Here is a 24021-nt window from a genome sequence, read left to right as displayed (position 1 = left end):
ATACAAGAATTTCTCTAAGCCCAGGAGTAGAACTGCTGAGTCATGGGTTTGAGACATCTTTAACTTTACTAGATAATGCCAAATTGTTTTTCAAAGTGATTATAAAATTTTATATGCCCCAAACATGATATAAAAGTTCAGGTTCCTACCCACCATCAGTTATACTTGTAATTGTCAAGGTTTACCTGTTATTTTGTTAAGTGTAAAACAATATCCAATAGTTGTTGCAACTGGCAATTTCATGAGCCTGCAGTTAACATTTGCCCTTTTCTGTGTGCTTTTCTGTGAAGTACTTGTTCATAATTTTGCATAATTTAAGTTAAGCTATTTGTCTTTGGATTGTTGACTTGAAGAAGTTCTTTGTATATTTCAGGTCAAATTCTTAATCAGTTGTAATTTTGCATGTACTGTCTCCCAGTTTAAGGATTATCCATCATGTCTGCACACTTTATCTGTAAGATCTTTAGATGCATGGATACTCCTTATTTAATACAGCAAAATTTGCCATCATTTCCACTATACTCTGTGGGTTTTTATATTTTTAAATTATAAATTATTTATATGATAAAGCATAAAATTTTTATGGTTTGTCTCTCACATTTACTCTATCTAGAATTGATTATTTTGTGCTTCTATGCAAGTTGTCTCTCATATAAACTTGTAGTCTGTATTATCATATTTTTATGCAAGTTGGGGCTCTCATTTTTCCATTCTGCATGTGGGTCTTCTTTATCTCTTGTATCAGTATACTAAGCAGTTATAGCTTGAAATATATTCCTTACATTGTTATCAAAAATATTTTCAAGATAAACAATATGGCTAAATGGATAAATCCTACCAAACATTTACAGAAGAATCAATACTCATCCTTCTCAAACTCTTTCAAAAACTGAAGTAGAGATAGCACTGCTAAACTAATTTTACGGCGTCAACATTATCCTAATTCCAAAGCCAGACATGGACACTACAAAAAAAAAAAAGAAAAAAGAAAAAAATGCAGGCCACTTTTCCTGGTGAAGATAGATGCAAAATTCCCAACAAAAACTAGAATGCAAGAGTGACTTAATATGTGCAAATCAATAAGTGTGATTCACCACATTATTAAGTAGAAGGGTTAAAATGGTATGATCCTCTCAAAAAACTCAGCAAAAGTATTTGAAAAAAGCCAAGATTTTTTCATAATAAAAATCCTCAATGAATTAGGTACAGAAGACATGTTCCTCAGTATAATGAAGGTCATCTATAAGCTCATAGCTAACATCATATACTCAATGAGGAAAAGTTGAACAAGACAAGAATGCCCACTCTCACGATTTTTCTTCAGTATAGTACTGGAGGTCCTAACTAGAGCAACTAAACTAGAAAAGGAACTAAAAGGCATCCAAATTGGAAAGGTAGAAGTAAAACTGACTGCATATGCTATGGTCTTATACATAGAAATCCTAAGGATTCCACTCCAAAACTGTTAGAATTAATAAGTGAATTTAGTCAAGTTGAAGGATACACAATACAAAAACTTATTTGTATTTCTATACACTAAGAATGACCCATCTAGAAGAAAAATAGAGAAAACAATGCCATTCACAATAGTATCAAAGACAGTAAAATGGGATTGCATCAAACTAAAAAGTTTTTCTACAACAAAGAAAAAATATGCAGCAAAAATATCAACCATGGAATGGGAGACAACCCTTGCAAACCATCAACTGATAAGGAATTAAGATCCAAAAATGCAAAAGGAACTCAAGCAACTCAATAGCAAGAAAGCAAATAAAACCAATTAAAAACTTGGCAAAGACTTAAATAGACATTTTTTCCCCAAAGAAGGCATATGAATGGCCATCGGATATATTACAAAGTACTCTATATCACTAATCATCAGGGAAATGCAAATTAAAACCGTTTAGTAAAAGTCTGTTCATTAATTCCTAAAGAGGAATAAAAATGGCTAGATAAAGCTTTCAAATCCTCTCTTTAAGCACCTAAATTAGATGATGTTTTATAATTCCTACAATGATACTCAGGACGCAGATGAGAAACTGATAACAGATTCTTTAACTCAACTCCAGGACATTTTAGTATCAAAATAGCATACAACATTCTAGACTGACACTGAAATAGGTCTCTTCTTTAATTTTGCATGAAATTTATACATTCTACTGATAACTTGAGTGTATTTCTTTTATTTCTTTTCTTTTTACTTTTATTGTTTTTAATTTTTAGGGCTACTGTTTGAGTGAAAGAGACCAATGAGTAATGAAATTTTGAATAATAATTTAGCAGCAACATTAGAGAAAATATGCTTCCATCCTGAGTCCCTGGGATCATTCTAAACATTGATTTATGATTTGTTCTACACGTTCTATCTGCCATGACTGACCTGGGTCTGCCCATCTGTAAGATTCTCAGTGATTTACTACTTCTACTGCTGATATGAAAAAATGACCTGGGAAATTGGAAAGTTAGTCTCTTTTGTTCTCAATCTTTCTGATAGCATTGTGTTTAAGAACACAAGTTCTGGAATGTGATAAATCTAGGTTCAAAGGCCAGTTCTTTGAGTTACTTCATCTTTTAGAATTTCATCAGTAAAGCAATGATAATAATAGCTAGTTCATGAGCTTTTTGTGCAAATTAAGTGTGATAATGTGTGTAAAATAGCCCAATACCTCACCATTAATATAAGCTATCTTATGGGTTGAAAGAAGTGACAGACATTGATGGTAAATGTGTGTTTATCTTTGGGAACCAAGGCAAAAGATCATGAAGACCTGATCAACAGATCAAGAGATGAATAAGAAGAGGAAACCAGTCAAGACTGGAAGAGATAATAGATGCAAAGAAAAATGGAAAAATAATTTTTTTTAAATGTAGGCAAGTAATTTAAAAAATAAGAGACTTCCTAAAATCTAGTTAGGTTTCTGACTTTAAATTAAGAATAATTTCCTGATGAAAGCTAAAGTTCCTCAGTCCTCGGTCCTCGGTCCTGTCCGACTCTGCGATCCCACAGGCTATAGAGTCCATGGAATCCTCCAGGCCAGAGTACTGCAGTGGGTAGCCTTTCCCGTCTCCAGGGGATCTTCCTAACTCAGGGATCAAACCCAGGTCTCCAGCATAGCAGGCAGATTCTCTACCAGTTGAGCCACAAGGGAAGCCCAAGAATACTGGAGTGGGTAGCCTATTCCTTCTCCAGCAGATCTTCCTGACCTGGGAATTGAACTGGAGTCTCCTTCATTGCAGGTGGATTCTTTACCAGCTGAGCTATCAGGGAAGCCCAATTTGCTTATAATAAAGAGCATAAATCCTAAATATTGAGCTCCTAATTATAAAGCCTAAATATTGAATTTATATAAATGGCTCTATAACTACCACACAAATAAAAATAAAAGACAGTTGTTCCCCCAGAAGGCTCTATCATGATTCATACAAATCAACATCCACCCTCCAAAGATAATAGCTGTTTTAACCCCTATCCTGGATGTCATACAAATGGAATGACACCACATTCACTCTTTTGGTCTGACTTCTTTCAGTCAGCATAGTATCTATGAGAATTATCCATGTTGTGGAATTTTCCTGCCGCTATTAACTATTCTAGTATATGAATATCCCACAAATTTGTTTATCCTTCTACTGATGAACTTTAGGTTGTTTCCATTTGAGGACTATTAAAGCAGTTATGCGTGTAGCTCAGTCTCTAAGGCATGTCTGACCATTTGCAACCCCGTGGCCTGTAGCCCAGCAGGTTCCTCTGTCCACGGGATTTCCTAGGCAAGAATCTGGAGTGGGTTGCCATTTCCTCCCCCAGTGAATCTTTCCAACCCAGGAATCCAGCTTGCATCTCCTACATTGGCACGTGGGTTCTTTACCACTGAGTCACCCGGGAAATCCCATTAGCGCAGCTATCATTCATAATAAATTTTTGTATACATGTCTTTTAATAGAAATAAACACTCACTGTTTGGTTTATAACCAGAACTGGAAGTACTGAATTAAAGAGTAAATGCATTTAGCTTTTGTGAGATACTGCCAAATAATTTCATCTGTGGTTGAAACAAATTTCACTCCTACCTAGCAATATCAATGCCCCAAATATGCCACACCCTTGGCAACACTTGATACTGGCCATTGTTTGAGTTTTAACTAACCCGATCCATGGTTATTCTTCAATTTGCATTTCTATGATGGCTAATGAAATCGAGCATCATTTTCTATTCATCATGGCCATTTGGACATTCTTCCTGAGGTGACTGTTGAGGCATTATAACCATTTTTTTTATTAATAAAAACTCTACTGCTCACTTATTTAGTTACTTAAAAACTTACATTGCACTTAAACCATCTGTTATTCATCTCAAATCCTGTGTGTGATATAAATTCAGAATGAAGATTCATATTTTTTAAAATTTCTATACAGCTATCCCTTGGCTGGGCTTTCCTGGTGGCTCAGTGGTATAGAATCTGCCTGCCAATACAGGAGACGCGGGTTCGATTCCTGACCCAGGAGGAGCCCTTGGCGAAGGAAACTGCAATGCATTCCAATATTCTTGCCGGGGAAATTCCAAGGACTGAGTCTGGTGAGCTACGGTCCATGGGGTCACGAAAGAGTCGGACGTGACTGAGTGGCTGAACAAATGATTCTTTCGCTATCACACGGTTCCATGAATTGTGCTGGCACTCTCGCTGTATATCCTGTGTGTGGGTCTGCTCCCAGGGTCGTTGTGCTGACCCATTTGACTATTCTATTCTTGTGCCAATGCAGCACTTCATATCTGTATCTTAAGAGTAAGTCTTGACACGCAGTGGTGTAAATCCTCCAACTGTGTTTTTCTTCTTTCAGGCTACCTTGGCTATTCTAGTTCTCATAGATTTTGATATAGATTTTAGAATCAGCTGGAAGGATTTCCCAAATCATTCTGTTCCTCTGTATCTTTGAGAAGCAGGAAGTCAGTGAGAACAGTAAACTCTAGTGTAAATGTCCTAAGTTATTTAAACTCCTAAAATTTGCTTCTATATTTTTTTAGCCTTATTTTCCAAGCCTTCCTCTTCATTAACCTCTCACTGTCCTGCGTGCTTATTTAAATCCCTGCCTCTGTCGTTTGACAGCTGTGTCCCCAGCTGGGGTGCTCTCCCAAGTCCCTCCTACCCGTCCAAGCCTTATTTCCGTCTCTGTTCCCAGAATCACACGCCACTTCCCCACAGCAGCTTTCTCCTCTCCTCCACCCCTCGTTGAGTACCGCCTCATCGGACCTCCCACCGTAGTTGCTTCCTGCACCAAATAAAATTTGGACTAATATAGCCTTATGATTTTAGTTCCTATTTTATGTGATAACTTTTGGCAAGAATCTTATTCAAATTTTGTGTGTGGTATAAATTCATTAGATGTTGTGATGGACACTATGGATACAAAGGCCCACGGAAAGTCCACACCATCACATGGTTCACTTTGGCTGTGATTTTGTTTCAGAGGTCCTTTAGAGCCCACGGACTGTGGCCTGCCAGGCCCCTCTGTCCATGGGATTCTCCAGGCAAGAGTACTGGCGTGGGTAGTCATTCCCTTCTCCAGGGGATCTTCCTGACCCAGGGATCACCACTCAGTCTTCTGCATTGCAGGTGGATTCTTTACTGTCTGAGACAACAGGGAAGCCTTTAGACCTGACTACCCATCATAATAAGGAAAGAATACTTAGACGGTAAAGTATAGTGTAAAGTATACTTATACAATCATAGAAGGAAAGCATACTCTTATAATATTCATCCTACATTCTTCATGAATCCAGAATCATGCAACAAAGCAATTAACTGCAGTGATAACTGAATTATGGTTGAAATACTGTGCTGGGTAACATTAGTTAGGATGGAGTCCCTCCCTTCAGTGAGTTTACTCTGTACTGTCTTGTGACTAAGTCAGGACCCACAGCATTTCGTGATACCGCATAAATCATGCTGCTTTATGTGCTGGGCACAACGTCCTGACTAAACCCAGGAGTTAGTCCACTCAAAAGGAAGCCACGTGCTAAGTCGCTTTAGTTGTGTTCGACTCTCTGTGACCCTATAGAATGTAGTCTGCAGGCGCCTCCTCCCATGGGATTCTCCAGGCAAGAATACTGGAGTGGGATCTTCCTGACCCAGGGATTGAACCCACATCTCTTATGTCTCCTGCTTTGGCAGGCAGGTTCTTTACTGTGAGTGCCACCTGGGGAGCCCCAAATGAAGTCAGTTCAGGTATTATTTGAGGGGCCAATTTGGTAATAAGGAAAGCTCCATCTGAAGAGTAGATACAGATGAACAGCTACACATGTAATTATAGGCTTTAGGGATATTCATTTGATCTACAGAAATAAAGTCCTAGCAGGATTTTCTCCGGTCTGAGAAATAGAATCACAAGCAGTGATGCCAGGTAAAGATGGTGCCATGGACAACTCATAGCCTATTAACAATCCATCTCCTTGGAAGCAGAGTATGATAGAATTTGAAAGAGATCTGTCTTCAACATAATTTTTTCTTTACTGTTATTATAGTCCTTAAGAGATAGATGACAGCCCACCATTTAGAAAACATTTCTCTTAATGATTGCTTATTTGCATGAAATCTTAACCTACTAGATTCTATAGCTGCTCAACTTCCTCACTAAAATTACCTAACTTTTATTTTTGCACAAATATAACTTGCCTATCATTTTTAAAAAATGTATTCCACTAATATCACTAATTACAGACTTATTACAATCTTGCCTGCCAAGATAATGAAAGAAATTGTACATGAATCACTCTTAAATTACATATTGGTGAGCAATAAATTTTCTTTCTATCAATCATGATTTTTCTCCAATGAACTATGCAATTTGTGGATCCATTCATTCCTCTGAATTGTTTTGCTATCAGTGGTATATTCAAATTTGCAGAAAGAATTGTAAAGACTTTGGTTAGGGAGAAAGGATGGTGTTTCACATACTGATGTGTACTAATGAAAATGCATTGAAAAAGTCATTATTAATTAACTTACTGAGGTTACTCAAGGGCAGAGAGAAGCAACACAGGGCTAATAATCATTGAACAAAAATAAAATGTAATGAGTGATTCCTTTTGTGTGGACATTTTATGTAACCCCTGTTGCCCATGCACTAAAGTGTCATCTTCTGGGGTTATCTTTTGGAGGACTGCCACAGTTTGTCTGGCTCAGACATCACACTTCCCCCAAAATAAAATCAGAGGATTCATCCTTTTGGACAAAACACTTCTCATCGGTTGCAAATCCTCTGACCACTTTGAATTAGCAAGAGATTTATAAAGAAAGGGGAAAAATAACTGGCCTCCAACATTCCATGACACGTCATAAAACAACAGGCGTCTCAGCACAGCATCCCCCTCTCTGTAATCACAGTCTTAGCCTTCTCATGCTCTGCCATCTTTTACAAAACGCGCTTTATTCTTCTTGTCATGGCCCTAGAGCCCCTGTCGAGCGCCACGAGAGTGCATTTTGAAGAAACACTGGCTACTGTCCTCGTAGGGATTCCCGTATTCTCTGTGGCTTTCTCCCTGCTTCTCAACGAGTCTCCCGCTACACCGCGACGTCACTTCCGCTCTTAAAGCATCTCACACGTGAAACTGAAAGTGTTAGTCACTCATCATGTCTGACCCTAGTGACCCCACGGGCTGTAGCCCACCAGGCTCCTCTGTCCATGGGATTCTCCAGGCAAAAGTACTGGCGTGGGTAGTCGTTCCCTTCTCCTGGGGATCGTCCCAACCCAGGGATCAAAGCCGGGTCTCCTGCATTGCAGGCAGATGCTTTACTTTCTTTGCCATGGATGATCTCCAGTCTCCGTGGTGGCCATGAACTTGGAGTTGTCTCCCAGTAACTGTCCTCTGCAGGGTGTCTTTGCTTATGTCTCCTCTGCTCTGAGGCCTGTGACTTTGCTATTAGGTACGATTATTGTGGCTTCCCAGGTGGCTTAGTGGTAAAGAATCAACTTGCCAATGTAAGAGACTCAAGAGACATGGGTTTAATCCCTGGGTTAGGAAGATCCCCTGGAGGAGGAAATGGCAACCCACTCCAGTATTCTTGCCTGGAAAATCCCATGGACAGAGAAGCCTGGCAGGCTTCAGCCCATGGAGTTGCAAAGAGTCAGACATGACTGAGCTACTGAGCACACATGCGCTGTGACTTTGGGCTTTCCGTTTGGTCTGTAGCATCCTTTACTACTATGGAAGACACCTATTTGAAAATGTTTCTATTGGAAAGTGTTCTATGGGAAAAAGAAAATCACACTGATATTTCAGAACTTTCCTGTGTTGCCTCAACTAGCTCAGAACTGGGGGGGGGGGGGGGGCTACATGAAATTACAATCAAAGTTAAATTCTTTCCAACAATTCTCATGGTTTAACATAAAGTCATACCCTAAAAATTCATAAGCTGCCCAAAAGAAATACTTCTCCAGCTCGCCCCAGGTCCCACCTATTTTAGGAGTTCAGAGTGTCTTAAATATGATGAGAGTGCCTAGGCAAGCGTAGGCACACAGGAAAAGTTCTACCTTATGTGTGCAAGGAGAAATGAGGCAATGGCCCCTTATTGCACCATGATTTGGACTGGTTCTCTGGCGATGCAGTCATAGTAGTGGACGGTACTTCTTTATAACTGAGCAGAATAGGAGAGTCTTTTCTACATTTCGGAAAACCACCCTATGCATCTTGTGAGGAAGAAACCACCTCCAACTCTAAAAGATGCGCAGGCTGGTGGCTTGCCCTCCATGACTCCGTGCAGCTGGGATACAAGCAAATATGTTGATCCAACCAGCTGGATGCTTCCTTACCAGACTTTGAGCCTGCAGCTGACAATATAAATAACTATGGGTGATATCTTGGTTATTTATTGCTGCATCACAGATTTTACCATCATTTAGTGGCTTCAAGCATAAGCTATCTGAGTTTTCATGGGTGCAGCTGAGTCTTCTGCTATAGAATCTCCTTCAAGGCTGCAATCGGGACACTGCTGGGACCACAGCCACCTGAAAGCACAAACAGGGAGGTTCTTTCTCTAAGCGACCTCACACAGTTGCTAGCAGGATTCGGTTCTTCCTGGGCTGTTAGACTGTGGACCTCGGTTCCTCAAGCCTGCATGCTAAGGCTGCTCCTGTTTCCTTGCCACATGGGACTCATAAGGGGCAGCTCCCATGTGGAAGGAAGCAGGCGCAGCCTTAGCAAGCAGGCTTCTCTTCACATGCGCTCTTTCTGTTTCCAGAATGAGGAAATAAAAATATAAAGCTTAGTTGCGAGAGATGACAACTAAGATGAAGATGACACATTGAACTTATATTAGGAGGTTCACTGGGTTGAAGAGCATCCCTCCAGAATCCAGGTTTACTCAGAACCTCAAAATTTGATCTTATTTGACATCAGGATTTTTGCAGATATAATTAGTTAGCGCCAAAAGTTGATGGTTTTGAACTATGTTGTTGGAGAAGACTCTTGAGAGTCCCTTGGACTGCAAGGAGATCCAACCAGTCCATCCTAAAGGAGATCAGTCCTGGGTGTTCATTGGAAGGACTGATGCTGAAGCTGAAACTCCAATACTTTGGCCACCTCATGCGAAGAACTAACTCATTGGAAAAGACCCTGATGCTGGGAGTGATTGGGGGCAGGAGGAGAAGGGGACGACAGAGGATGAGATGGCTGGATGGCATCACCGACTTGATGGACATGAGTTTGAGTGAACTCCGGGAGTTGGTGATGGACAGGGAGGCCTGGTGTGCTGCGATCCATGGAACTGCAAAGAGTCGGACATGACTGAGCGACTGAACTGAACTGAACTGAATTATTTAGGATGAGGTCATGCTGGACTGAAGTGACTTGGGCACACAGGCACCTAAATCAAATGACTTGTATCCTTGTATGAAGCCCTTGTGGAGACACACCAGGAAGAAGACTGGGTGGGCATGGAGCAGGGAGGGAAATGATGCGGCTACAAACCAAGGGCACCACGTACTTCCAGGAACCACCAGAAGACACAAAGAAGCACAGAAAGATTCTCCACTGGAGCTTTCAGAGCTTCAGACTGTAGCCTCCAGAATCTTCTGGAAGAGAATGATTTTCTGCTGTCATAAGTCACCTGCATGCATGCTCAGGGACTTCAGTTGTGTCTGACTCCTTGTGACCCTGTGAACTGTAGCCCACCAGGCTCCTCTGTGCATGGAATTCTCCAGGCAAGAACACTGGAGTAGGTCGCCATGCCCTCCTCCAGGGGATCTTCCCGACCCAGGGGCCTAACCCGAGTCTCTCACGTCTCCTGTATTGGCCGGGAGGTTCTTTAGGCTGAGCCACTGGGGACGCCCCGTAAGTCACGCAGCTTGTGGTAATTCATTACAGCAGCCCTGGGGAACCAATGCAAGGAGGTTACAGGGTTAATCATGCGCCCTCAGAGTTCGTACGTTACAGTTCCAAACTTCAGGACCTCATGCCGTGACTATATTTAGAGATAGGGCCGTTAAAGAGGTGATCAAGGTAAAGCCAAGCAAAATGGATGGGCTCTGATCCAACCTGACTGGTGTCACAGGAAGAGGGAGTGTGGCCACAGGCACCGTGAAAGTGGAGGGACAAGCACGCGGACACAGAGAGAAGGCAGCCTTCTGCAAGCCACGGAGAGAGGTCTGAGGAGAAGCAAACCTGCAGACACCTTGATCTTGAAGCGCAAACCTCCAGAACAGTGAGAAAATGAGTGTCTGTTGTTGAAGACACTCAGCCTCTGGTGTTTTGTCATAGCAGCCATAGCAAACTAGTCCAGGGGTGCAGGGTAGAAGGATGAGAAGCAACTTGCACCTTTATCCTTACTATACTTCTCATCTGCTTTAGGGGCAGAACATGTGACTGAGGGATTCTCTAAGAAAGAAGGAAGAGGTTGAAACATGAAGGGGTGTTGATTGCGCATTGATTGCCAGCCCCGTGTTGGCCAGGGAGAGGATAACACTCAGTTAGAAGAGTCTTTTGCATTCCTTTAGAGTGTTTACTTTTTATTTTTTGGCCATGCTGTATGGAATGTGGGATCTTAGTTCCCTGACCAGGTGTCAAACCCACACCCTCTGCAGTGGAAGCATGGAATCTTAACCACTGGACCACTGGGGAAGCCCCACTTAGAGTGTTTATGTATCCATCCTTGGTCATTGCTTTTAAAGAAAGAGAAGCGGGGATGTAATCAGTGGGTATAAATAAGGAATTAGTGGTTTCCAACAGCTATAGATGGGAAGATCTAGGTACTCAAGATTCCTTGTAGTTCTAATACAGGACACTAGAATTTTATATAAGACAGACATTTAAGAAAAAGTCTAGGAATAAACAGTGTTGATCCTTCCCTGTTGATGCTTCCTTTCACATTGATGCTTCCACGTGAAAGCAATATAACTTTCACGTGCTTGAGACTCGCGCAGATTTAAGAAAGACTAAACCCCCTGGAATTTCTATGACATTATTTACAAAACAGACAGTCACTGAAGCATAGAGATTTGGGAACAAAAATTATTTTACAGAATAGAAATACCTGAGTGTTGTATGGGTTTTTTGGTAGGAAAATCCAGTCCATAATGGGAAGATACTACTGTTAAAGAATAGTCAGATTCCCTATATACTATACATTTTTTTTTAAGTAAATGGGCCAGCAAGGCAATAGAAATAAAAACAAAAATAAACAAATGGGCTCTAATCAAACTTACAAGCTTGCACAACAAGGAAACCATAAATGGAAATGAAAAGTCAGTCTGTGGAATGGGAGAAAGTATTTGCAGCCAGTGCAATCAACAAGGGTTTAATTTCCAAAAGATGCAGAAAGTTCATCTTTCCAAAAGATGCAAACAGCTCATAATTCAACAACAACACAAAACAAAAAACCCAATAAAAAAATAGGCCCAAGACCTAAATAGACATTTCTCTGGAGAAGATATACAGATGGACAGAAAGCACATGAAAAGATGCTCAGCACTGCTAATTATTAGAAAAATGCAAACCCAAACTACAGTGAGGTACCGCCTCACACTGGTCTGAATGGCCATCATTAAGTCCACACAGAGAGAGGGGATCTATGCACGCTTATAGCTGATTCAGGTCATTGTACAGCAGAAACCAACAGACCATTGTAAAGCAATTATCCTACAAGTTTTAAAAAAAGTCTACAAATAACAAATGCTGGAGAGCTTGTGGAGAAAAGGGAACCCTCCCACACTGTTGGTGGAAAGTGAATTGGTGCAGCCACCTCAGAAAACAACATGGAGGTTTCTCAGAACTGAAAATAGAACTAACAATGATCCAGCCATCCCACTCCTGGGCACACATCTGGACGAAACTCTAATTCGAAAAGATACGTGCACCCCTATGTTCATAGCATCTCTATTTACAACAACAGCCAAGACGTGGAAACAACCGAAATATCCATTGGGAGATGAACGGATAAAGAAGATGTGGTGCCTATATGAACAATAGAATACTACTCAGCTGTAAAAAGAGTGAAATAATGCCATTTGCAGCAACGTGGATACAGCTAGAGATTGTCATACTATCTGAAGTAAGTCAGAAGGACAAATAGCAAATGATACCACTTGCATATGGCATCTAAAATATGACACAAATGAACTCATCTATGAACAGAAACAGACCCAGACAGAGAGAACAGACATGTGGTTCCTCCAGGGGAAGGGATGCAGGAAGAGATGGACTGGGACTTTGGGGTTAACAGGTGCATACTATTATGTGTAGAATGGATAAATGCAAGGTCTTACTGTATAGCAGAGGGACCTATATTCAATATCCTAGGATAAACTGTAACAGAAAAGAAAATTTAAAAAAGAATGTATATATGTGTATAACTGAATAATTTTGTTGTATAGCAGAAATTAACATTGTAAATCAACTATACTTCAACAACTATACTTTAATGCTTCCTTATTAAAAAATAAGGAACATGGGACAGCAGAGGCTGAGCAGTAGAAATACCTATAAACTAAACTTATATATGGCATTTCAAGACTAACAAAAAACTACTCCTAAGAGTGAAATGTGTGTAGAACACTTGATAAATATAAAAGTTAAAGTGATTATCAGTCCCAATATCAATTCTAGTTATCATTCTTAAGACTGGCATTAAAAGCCATTAAAAGAATAAAATAAATGGGTCAGAATGTTTGTGTTGAATGAAGTAAAATTACTATGTGACTTTTTTAGTTTGGATAAAAAGGAATCCCTATTTCTGGCACTGCATAACATATTCATACCTTAATATATAATTGAGTTTTATTTGTTACATAAGAAGACACAAACTGTAGTTGAAAATGACATTTCTCAAATTCTTCTGGATGAGAGACTTATGTTAGAGTGCCTTCTGGCAGTACTGAGTATATTACGGACAAGAAAATTTCAATTTAGGAAGAACCACCCAAACATTTTTGATTCTTTGAAAAGAAAGGTATTTCTAAAGGGAAAACAGTTAAATATCTTTTTTTCAGTATAGATAAACTCGTTACCTCTAATTGTTTGGGCTTTAAAATTTCTTTAGCAGAGCAAATTTTCCATTATTGCATTTCTCCCAGGTAATGGCCATCTTATGTAAGGATAAAGTCAAAGTAAAGGTAATTTATTGTCCACTAAAATTTTCATCTTCTGTCAGCATCCAAAATATGAGATCATATATATGGGCCCAAATACAAATTATAGAGATTAATTTTATTAAAATGCAGCAACAAGCAGAATTTTTCCCCAATACAATAAATCTTTCAGACACATTAGAGACCTTGAATTTAAACCTGTGATGTTATCTTGCCCTCTTAAAAATGGCTATAAAAGCTATAGTTAATAGAGTTGTTCATAGACACTTCCTTAGCCTGATACATTTTTCCTTAGCTCTCAGGAGCACGAAATAAAAAGTTAAAAGAAACCCATGATTAGAGATTATTTATGTTATAATTATACATATGCTTGTGTAAGTATGCTAACAAAATTACAAATACACAGACATATATATATGAGAAAGCCTTCTAAGTCAAGTCTGGTAAGGCAGGACCTCATTTTAAGCAATTAAGATGGTGATAAAAATCATGGCTTGCTGGGGTTTTGCAATCACGAGAATCTTAGGCATCCTTCAGAGCCTGTAAGAGAGTTTCTGTCACCTCGGGAGCTAGCCAGTCCAGCTGCCTCCTGCCTATACGGACCTCTGAGATACGATCTCGGAAATGTCTTTTCATGTCATGATAACCAAGGTGTGGAAGTCGTCAGGGGCTGCTCAAAGGCACACAGGCATCCTGTCAAGAGGCGCTCTGCGCGAAGGTCTGGTCCTGCTGGGATGCTGACAGTAGGCTTATTGCGGTGACTAGAGTTTGCTTTTTAAACTTAAAGAATAAATCCTCTAAGACTATAACGTGTGACCTCTTCGGCCCCATTGCCTCTTCAAACAGGAGAGTGCTCAAGATTCTACATTTGAGCTGAGAAGGAGGGTTAGAGAAAGACTGTGCTGTGCCTACACAGGATTTTGTTAACTTCGTGTATGGTCAGTAGCATCAGTTTTCACTATATTTATGTGCTTTTGTTATAGTAAAAGCTCACTGAAAAATATAAGTTCACATTCTGTCCATGAATTTTACATGATTGTGTAATTTTTTGAACTTCACTTATCAAATAATGGTGAGTTCTTTCTGCATTCCTATAGAAATTCTGTTACAGTTGCTAGAAAATTTTTATCTGAGACCCTTCTGACATCATCAGACATATTTGTCTAAATCAATGATTCATAGCAGTACATGGAGTTTTTGTACATAGGGGCATGGAATTACTCCAAAGCTTTCAGAAGCCACTTCCAGAGAAAAGACCCGAAAACTTATCTTTTTAAGATCGTCAATCTAGATGTAAAGTCTTGTGTAACAAACAGAAGCTCTTTCCCTTCCCAAAATTATAAGAGTGACTCTTAAAAATTGGAATTTACGCCAAATGGTAGCTGATGTTACCTACACTTTCATTAGCGTGTGCTTCTGATTTCATATAGAAGTACTTTATAGACACTTCTTTTTGGAAACATGATCATTATATTTGTTTTTCTTAAAAAGTGCACAGGCAACGAGAGACCATGCATGAAGTTTATTAGGCTTAGCTAATTTTCCATCAGTTCTAGGAATCCAAGATTAGCCATGTGCAGTTCATAGCTGGCACTGGCGAAGGACAAAATGTCACCTAGAAAAAAGCAAGAAGCAACTTTGTTCCTTAAAAATTAGAGTAATGTGAGATATAAAATATCACAGTACTGCTGAGAAAAAAAAAAACTAGCAAAATTCTCAGAATCAATCAGCCATAGATAATTGTGTTATTAAGAAACCATTTGACTGTGTATATATGAAAATCCATATTTTGTTCAACCTAAAAAATCTTTACTGTATATCTAAAACATCTAAATTACTTTTATTAAAGTATATAAAACATATAATTTTGAGTACTATGCTGGATTAATTGCCTAACAGAGTAAGTGAGTCCCATGAGCATGCTATGCAAATCATTTTGGAAAAGGTCATTTCTTTTTTTTTGGAACAGTGGGTCAAATCAAATATGCAATTTCTGGAATAATGTGGCACATAATGTGCTATTACATTACAAGTCTATGGATATTGAACCCAACAAAACCTTATTTCCATAGACTAAGCATAAATTAAGCGAATCTGAGCTATTTATGATTTATTCCTTGTTCTCGTACTTCACAAATGTTCACTGATGATCTCCTAAGTGCTTAGCACCCAAAAGGATACAATCACCTCTCCTACTCATTCTCGTCTTTGCAGTCATAGAGCACTTTATCTACAGACGTCGCGCACACAGAGAGGAGCTATGCAATAAATGACGGCTACTCTTCCTGATGAGATGTTATAGGACGTGTACCAGGTGTAAGATACTGATTCAGGTCTTGAGAATACAATGGTGAGTAAAATGGACACGGTTCCTATTCTCATGGGAAGCATCATGGAGACCATGAATAGGAAACACACAGGATCCTTTCAGATGGCAATGATTTCCTGAAGAAAGCAAGCCCAATAGAAAGACAAGTGTGGGCAACATTTGATAGAAGGATCAAGGAAGACCACTTCACTCTGGAGCTGAAAGCTGGACAGTCAGAAGAGTTAGCCAAGCAGAAATTGACAGGAAGGATACTTCAAGCCAAAGTTGCTGGTGCAAAAGTCCCATGCTCCTGGACCATTGTTAATACTAATATTTGCATAAATATGGATTATTAAAATCTCAGGTGTGTCTTATTATTCATCTAGAGCAGAGGTTCCAAGAGAAGAGGTGGTCACTGGGTTAGATGTGGGCTGCAAAGCCACTTTGTTCAAACAACACAGTGTCTGGATGCTGTTTCATTTGTTCTATTATTGTAAGCCAACAGTTAAAAGTTGGGAGATTTCGAATTAAGATCTAGATTTCTGACTTTTCATTAGAAACCAGAAGTTGTGGAGCCTTGGGACCTGAATTCCAGCTCAGCAGATATTGCTGTAGCTGGTGACAGCTGCCCCTTGTAGATGACATGTGAGGTTTTGCATCCCATTCGCTAATCTCTTGTCAATTTCTTCTTTCGTCCCAGAGCTGAAACCAAAGTTCAGCTTTCATTTCTCATCATGCTTATGATATTGGTTTTTCTTCATAACTGTGATTCCGTCAAAAGTTGGGAAAGAAAATCTAGGTTGAGAGGGTTATGTGTTTCAAGAAAAATTGTAGAAAAATATGGAAAACAGTCTATGTCAGTTGAATACAATCCAGTCTTTTCTCTCATTTGTATTTTCTTCCTGGCCCTATTAGGTATAAGACTTTGGACACTTAAACTAGGGTTTTAAACTCAAAAGCATGGTCCTAATTCCATTTTGAAAAAAAAAAAAGCAACTATAATAACTGCAGTTTTAGGGTTCTTCTAGGGGAACAGGTTTAGATATCTGAAGCAATTGAATTAGAATTTTATTTTCAATACTTACTAAACTTAAAATGGGCCATATATGTCTTTCATTCTCAAGGTTCTTGTCTATAAATCTATTGGTTTTGATATATAGTAATTAACTTTGCCACATTATTCTAAGAATTAAAAGAATCAATCTATATAATCACACAGACACTCAATAAATGCAAAATTCTCATTATTACATGGTCAATTTGTGGTTTGGCACTGAAGCACTCAGAAGAATGATTCCATTCACCTTAGTTATATTCTGAAGTTCTCCTAAGTGAAAGCGTTCGTCGCACGGTTGTGTTTGACTCTTTGTGACCCCATGGACTGTAGCCCGCCAGGCTCCTCTGTCCATGGAATTCTGCAGGCAAGAAGAGCAGAGTGGGTAGCCATTCCCTTCTCCAGGGGATCTTCCTTATCCAAGCATCGAACCCAGGTTCTTTACCATCTGAGCCACCAGGGAAGTTCTCACAAGGTGGTTAGAAAGGGAAGAGGCTGCGGAAGTAGAAGAAAGGGAGAGGGGGGCTTCTCAGGTGGCTCAGTGGTAAAGAATCAGCTTGCCGATGCAGGAGACTTGGGTTTGATCCCTGGTCCAGGAAGATCCCACGTGCCACGGAGCAGCTAAGTCCGTGTGCCGCAACTATTGAGCTTGTTCTCTAAAGCCTGGGAACCTCAACTGCTGAGCCCACAAGCTGCAGCTCCTGGAGCCCAAGCGCCCTAGAACCTGCGCTTCCCAACAAGAGGAGCCCCGGCAACAGGAAGCCCATGGGCCACAACTGAGGAAGTGAGACCAACACCGGCACTGCAAGAAAGACCCCGCCCGGCCTCAATCAATGAAAGTGCTTTCAAAAGAGAAGAGGAAGAGAGGAGGGGAAAACAGTAAAAATTATTCAGTGTACAATGAGTGCCAGCAACCTACCAGGTTCTTACCTCATATTGCCTTCTGCAGCAAAAATCATTCTTAAAAACATTTAAACTTCCCGGGTCAATTGCCCACTTTTTTTTTTGTATACCTGTGGTTTCTTTTAAACTAAGGAAGCCGTCCATCCAGTGATTTGACAAATAGTTAATGATACATTATTAAATTTTTCTATGGTTTGATATTTTTCAATCCAATGCACCAGAAACTTCCTTCTTAGTGGTGTGAGGTGAGGTTTCTAATTTCTGGCTTGTTATTTATCAGATAAAGGATCTTAATTTACAATTCAAAATGATTTTCTTTTCATCCTTAGAGTCTTCACTTTCCCCACGGCCAAGAAGAGAGAGAAAAGAGCAAAGCAATTGTGAAATACTATACTGTTGTTTCCCTAATTAACACGGATGAATATCTATGTCGGGGGAGGTGGGGAGGGAATGGCTTTTCTAAATATCTTCTAGTTAATAAGTTGACTTTTGCTTGTTTGTAGAAAAAAATTAGATAGATTGACTAAACCATACATAAAATGCTCATAAGTAGGAGAAATAGAAAAAAAAGAACATGGAAACGCTCAGCTTTTACCAGTCTTGCACCTATGAAAGGTAAATGTGAATTTATGGCTTCTAGATGATTTGACAAAGTGAGAGCAAAAATGTTTTTAGGAAAGTTACGTATGGAATCCAAGAGAGAACTGTGAGGCGGGACAGGAAGTGATGTCAGCGAAGGATGTCGATGGGAGTTAAGCAGAGCTAGGAAAACAGTTCTGTTGTTGCATTTTGGAGAGCACTTTGGTTGCTTTAGGCAGACTCATCCATCAGAACCAGTGAGGAGAACATATAAAGGTGCAAATCCAAACAGGAGTCCCAAACGGCTAAAGAGTTGATGGAGAAAATGCAGAGGACCAGTACCTTAACAGCAAACCCTGTTAGTCCCCTGAGATCTTTCTCCAGTTGCTCTCATCTTTTTTTATTTTTTTTCCTTTTGGATGCACCAAGTGGCATACAAGATCTTAGTTCCCTAACCGAGGATCAATCCCGTGCCCCTGCAGTGGAGGCATGCAGTCTTCACTGCTAGACTTCCAGGGAAGTCCGTAGTTACTCTTACTCCTATCTTCAGGTAGAAAACTAAACCAGAGGTGAAAGCAGAGAGACACTAGGTAAAGCTGCGTGGTCACGGCAGAGTGGCCCTCCCCGAGTCACCGGCCAGAGGGAGCAGAAGGAGGAAGGGACAAGACTGTATGGCTAGGGAACACGGTCTAGCTTTCAAAAAATTGTTTTTGTTTGTTTCTTTGCTTACTTGTTTGTGTGCTCATCGTCAGGCCAAAGTACTAAGTGTTATGGTCAGAATCGAAGACAAGTAAGTCCAAATGGTCTGAAACTTATATCCCTCTACCAAATATTCATTGAGGTCTGACCATAAGCTGTCTTCCATTTTAGGGATTTGAAATACCTACAGGAACAAGGCATATATGGTCGCTGCCCTCATAGAAACTCTTATTATCATGTTCTCTCGAAATATTTAAAATGTAAAAAACAGAGAATAATATAAAGCACATTTTTGTATCCTCATGATTTAACATTCTTAACATTTTGCGTATTTGTTTCAAAACTTTTATTTAAAGAAATAAAATCATGTAGCTACAGTGAGAGTTGCTTTGGCCTCTCTCTAATTTAATTTCCCTTTTTCTCTACAGGGAAATAATTAATTGTCTTAAACTTGGCATTCTTCAAATTCTTTTTAAAAAATATATTACCACATACATGTGTGTGTGCTAAGTCACTTCAGTCGTGTCTGACTCTTTGCAACCCTATGGATTGTGTCCCACTAGGCTCCTCTGTTCATACCACATACACATCTGTTCATTAAAACTGTGTAGTCTAATTTTGCATTATGGAAATTTTAAAATGATGTTTTTAGTGTAAAATGACAACCTGCTTTTTAGACTTCATATCAGGTTTTTGAGATAATCCACTTGATATTTACTAAATGCATACTATGTCTCAGGCATTGTTCTAAGTATTAGAACAAAGCAGTGAATAAAACTCCCCCTAAAATCCTTGACCTTATGAAGATTTTATCATAGGAGGGTGAACAGACAATAAACAACAAAATATGAAATACTCTACGTAGGCTGCTGTTTTGGACTGAATTGTATCTCCCCCACCCCCCAAAAAAACACAAATCATACGTTGAAGCCCAAACCTACAAAGTGGCTCAATTTGGAGACCAGGCCTATAGAGAGGAAATAAATGTTAACAGAAGACATGCAGGAAGAATCTTAACCTGATTGGACTGGTGTTCTTTTTTTTTCTTTTTCGGAGATTTTTCTAATCGGTCTTTTTAAAAAATTAATTGAAGTATGTATTCGACTTTGCTGGTTTCTTTGTGGTGTGTGGGATCTTAAGTTGTGGCATGAGAACTCCTAGTTATGGCATGCAGGATCCAGCTCCCTGACTGGGGTTCGAGCCCATGGTCTCTGTATTGGGAGTGCCGAGTCTTAGCCACTGGATCACCAGGGAAGTCCCAGAACTAGTGTTCTTGTAAGAGAAAGAGACACCTGAAATTTATTTTTCTCTTAGTGCCTGCACAGATGAAAGGCTCTGTGAGGACACATGAAAAGGCGCCATCTACAAGCCATGAAGACAGCACACGCCAGATGCCAAATCTACTGGCAAAACCTACTGACATCTAGCGACATCTCAAATGTGTGTTGTTTAAGTCACCTGTTGTTGTTTAGTCCCTAACTCATGTCCACTCTTTGCAACCCCATGGACTGCAACACATCAGGCTTCCTTGTCTTTTACCATCTCCCCCAGAGCTTGCTCAAACTCATGTCCATTGAATCAATGATGCCATCCAACCATCTCATCTTCTGTCATCCCTTTCTCCTCCTGCCCTCAATCCGTCCCAGTACCAGGGACTTTTCCGGTAAGTCAGCTGTTCTCATCCAGTGGCCAAATTATTGGAGCTTCAGCTTCAGCATCAGTCTTTCCAGTGAATTTTTTCATTCATGCTGTCATGTCCAATTCTTTGCAACCCCATGGACTGCAGCACTCTAGGCTTTCCTGTCTTTCACCATTTCCCAGAGCTTTCTCAAACTCATGTTCTTCCTGTCATCCCCTTCTCCTCCTGCCTTCAATCTTTCCCAGAATCAGGGTCTTTTCCAATGAGCCATTTCTTCTCATCAGGTGGCCAAAGTATTAAAGTTGCAGCTTCAGCATCAGTCCTTTCAATGAAAATTCAGGGTTGATTTCCTTTAGGATTGACTGGTTTGATCTCCTTGCAGTCCAAGCGACTCTCAAGAGTCTTCTCCAACACCACAGTTCAAAAACATCAATTCTTTGACACTCAGCCTTCTTTATGGTCCAGCTTTCACATCCATACATGACTACTGGGAAAACTATAACTTTAACTATTAGGTTCTCTGTCAGCAAAGTAATGTCTCTGCTCTTTAATATGCTAGGATTAGTGCCCTTATCAGAAGAGACACTAAAGAGCTCTCTTTCCACCGTATGAGGACCTAGTGAGAAGGTGACCATTTGCAATACAAAGAGAGAGCGCTCTCCAGACACTGATCCTGCAGGGACCTTGATCTTGGACTTTACTGTCCACATTTGTGGGTAAAAGAATTAATTTCTGTTGTTATTTAGTCTTTGGTGTTTTTTATGGAAGCCTGAGCTGACTAAGACATGGGGTAAGGGAAAATGAGCTGCCTCTATCTGAGAGGCCACATCAAGAACTGCATTTCAAAGAAAGAGTAAGATTTCAGTCAAGGTAAAGAAATGAAGACATTTTCTGTAAGTAGCTGATGATGTAGCTAAGTTTGTTTTCCAGGAAACTGCATCTTGAATGGGCATAATTTTCTGTGTTCCACAAAGATGTCCCACAACTAACTGTTGGCTTTTTTAATTTGAATTTTGGAACTCCATATTATTAAAATGGAAATTTTAATACTTATGAGAGAAATATGTTTTAACTTCATGTTTGAACTTTTTGTAAAACCTCATAGGCTCTTTTTTCTGTAGATTTTTAAAAAATTGATTATTGTATTATTTTTCTAAATGACAATATGTGACAAAGAGTTTCTGTCATTTTTTAAATTCCAATTTATGAAAAATCTAATTCAGTAAACATTTTACCATATTTTATGTCATTAGTTTTTGTTGTATAAGTTTTCCTAAGGTGCAATAGAGTAATTTTTATACAGTAAACATTACTTACTGATCTGTTGATGATCATATCTTAAGGAAAGTTTGCAGACCTTATTTCAGCATTTTAATTGATATTTCAATAAAGGGATTCCTTTGATTTTTTTTGTTTTTAAAAATTGGGTTGTATGCATAAAAACATATATCAAATAATCAAAATGTGAGATTTAAAACTATCATGACTACTATATTCAGTTCAGTTCAGTTCAGTAGCTCAGTGGTTTCCTACTCTTTGCAACCCCAGCACGCCAGGCCTCCCTGTCTACCACCAACTCCCGGAGTTTACTCAAACTCATGCACATCAAGTCGGTGATGCCATCCAGCCATCTCATCCTCTGTCATTCACTTCTCCTCCTGCCCCAAATTCTTCCCAGCATCAGGGTCTTTTCCAATGAGTCAACTCTTTGCATGAGGTGGCCAAAGTATTGGAGTTTCAGCTTCAGCATCAGTCCTTCCAATGAACACCCAGGACTGATCTCCTTTAGGATGGACTGGTTGGATCTCCTTGCAGTCCAAGGGACTCTCAAGAGTCTTCTCCAACACCACAGTTCAAAAGCATCAATTCTTCAGCACTCAGCTTTCCTCACAGTCCAACTCTCACATCCATACACGACCACTGGAAAAACCATTGCCTTGACTAGACAGACCTTTGTTGGCAAAATAATGTCTCTGCTTTTTAATATGCTGTCTAGGTTGGTCATAACTTTCCTTCCAAGGAGTAAGCATCTTTTAATTTCATGGCTGCAATCACCATCTGCAGTGATTTTGGAGCCTCAAAAAATAAAGTCTGACACTGTTTCCCCATCTATTTCCATGAGGTGATGGGACCAGATGCCATGATCTTAGTTTTCTGAATGTTGAGTTTTAAGCCAACTTTTTCACTCTCTTTTTTCACTTTCATCAAGAGACTTTTTAGTTCCTCTTCACTTTCTGCCATAAGGGTGGTGTCATCGGCATATCTGAGGTTATTGATATTTCTCCCAGCACTCTTGATTCCAGCTTGTGCTTCTTCCAGCCCAGAGTTTCTCATGATGTATTCTGCATATAAGTTAAACAAGCAGGGTGACAATATACAGCCTTGACATATTCCTTTTCCTGTTTAACCAGTCTGTTGTTCCCTGTCCAGTTCTAACTATTGCTTCCTGACCTGCATATAGGTTTCTCAAGAGGTAGGTCAGGTGGTCTGGTATTCCCATCTCTTTCAGAATTTTCCACAGTTTATTGTGATCCACACAGTCGAAGGCTTTGGCATAGTCAATAAAGTGGAAATAGATGTTTTTTTTTTGGAACTCTCTTGATTTTTCGATGATCCAGCAGATGTTGGCAACTTGATCTCTGGTTCCTCTGCCTTTTCTAAAACCAGCTTGAACATCTGGAAGTTCACAGTTCATGTATTGTTGAAGCCTGGTTTGGAGAATTTTGAGCATTACTTTATTAGCGTGTGAGATGAGTGCAATTGTGTGATAGTTTGAACATTCTTTGCCATTGCTTTTCTTTGGGATTGGAATGAAAACTGATCTTTTCCAGTCCTGTGGCCACTGCTGAGTTTTCCACATTTGCTGGCATATTGAGTGCAGCACTTCCACAGCATCATCTTTCAGGATTTGAAATCGCTCAATTGGAATTCCATCACCTCCACTAGCTTTGTTTGTAGTGATGCTTCCTAAGGTTCACTTGACTTTGCATTCCAGGATATCTGGCTCTAGGTAAGTGATCACACCATCATGATTATCTGGGCCATGAAGATCTTCTTTGTACAGTTCTTCTGTGTATTCTTGCCACCTCTTCTTAATATCGTCTGCTTCTGTTAGGTCCATACCATTTCTGCCCTTTATGGAACCCATCTTTGCATGGAATGTTCCCTTAGTATCTAATTTTCTTGAAGGGATCTCTAGTCTTTCCCATTCTGTTGTTTTCCTCTATTTCTTTGCACTGATCACTGAGGAAGGCTTTCTTATC

The sequence above is a fragment of the Odocoileus virginianus genome, chromosome 22 (genome assembly GCF_023699985.2).
Source record: "Odocoileus virginianus isolate 20LAN1187 ecotype Illinois chromosome 22, Ovbor_1.2, whole genome shotgun sequence".
Lineage (NCBI taxonomy): Eukaryota > Metazoa > Chordata > Mammalia > Artiodactyla > Cervidae > Odocoileus > Odocoileus virginianus.
Note: the sequence above shows the minus strand (reverse complement) of the source record.